Raw genomic sequence first — 1405 nt, forward strand, 5'->3', positions numbered from 1 at the left:
AAAAGAAAAGAAATTCAGTTGTAGAGGATTAATGAAAAGATCATTTAGTCAAGCAAGTAGACCCTTTATCTCACTCATTCTTTAATCTATTTAATTTTAGGCGGTTTGGTTTATGGGGACCCTGGGTAACGAGCACACTCCAAACTCTTGGTATTATCCTCCCAATAGGCATAATAATAGTCTCCCTGGTGCACTGTATTCTCTCTAAGGTTTTAAATGTTTGCATGCAGCCATCTCTAGAACCTCAAATGGTCTCTCTTCAACTGGAATGAAAGAGCTGAAAGAAATATGTGACCATGAGGATACCATAACCTATGAATGATGTGCTGACACCAGAAACCCAAAATGATGGTAACAGAGTGATGCTAAGGCCCCAAATTTTGGTCACACTCTCACCTAAGTGAGAACCTGACCAAAAAGGGGGAATTTTTTTAAAAAAACACAATTATGGGAGGCCATTGTTTTGGACTAAGCGCATGCACTAGGTCCCAACAGGCCAAACCAAACTAAAATGGAGTCACTCATGCTACATGTAACATAATCAAACTAAGGATACACATAAATCCTAGAACAGACCAGGTTTTTTCTCCTGTAAACAGAATGTTCCAGCATAAAGACATACCCTCTACTCAGTCTTTGTTCCTACCTTTGGAGAACTCATTGTTCTACTGTTTCCCAGTGGGTTTCAGGAGCAAATAAGTACATCTACAATGGTGACAGTGACAACAACTAAAGTTTTGGTCAATCTCTCAAAATTGAGAAAATGACCAAAAGAGGGGAGTTGTTGAAGCGAACTAAATATGGCCTGAGAAGGACTTCATACTTCTATATTTGAGTTCTTGCGGATGAACTGCAACCTAGCTTAAGGTAGATAGATTGAAAACCTAACAGGAGTATGCAACTGTAACAATAGCTGCCTCCTGGCCAATCCCAGAGGCTGCACTTCAACCATTCATATACTGCTGAGTGTTCAGACTGTGTTCAAATAAGGCAAACACAACCTGAAAACAATCCAGCCGTTTTGTACTTCACTTCCAATTTCTGTACATCATTTACCTTTTGTTTGTCTACAAATCTTCCACCACGTGGCTGCGCTGGAGTCTCTGTGAATCTGCTGTGATTCTGGGGGCTGCGTGATTAGTGAATCGTTCATTGCTCAATTAAACTTTAAATTTAATTCAGCTGAAGTTTTTATTGTATCAAGTGTAAACCAAAAATAAAAAAAACTTATAAGGCTCCCCAGCCATCTAAATAGACTTCCTCCTTGGCCAGGGAACTCTTAATTTTCTTTCCTTTTTTTTTTTTTTTTTTGACGGAGTCTTGCTCTGTCACCCAGGCTGGAGTGCAGTGGTGCGATCTCTGCTCACTGCAACCTCTACCTCCCAGGTTCAAGTGATTCTCCCGC

Source organism: Mandrillus leucophaeus, unplaced genomic scaffold, assembly GCF_000951045.1.
Source record: "Mandrillus leucophaeus isolate KB7577 unplaced genomic scaffold, Mleu.le_1.0 Scaffold734, whole genome shotgun sequence".
NCBI lineage: Eukaryota > Metazoa > Chordata > Mammalia > Primates > Cercopithecidae > Mandrillus > Mandrillus leucophaeus.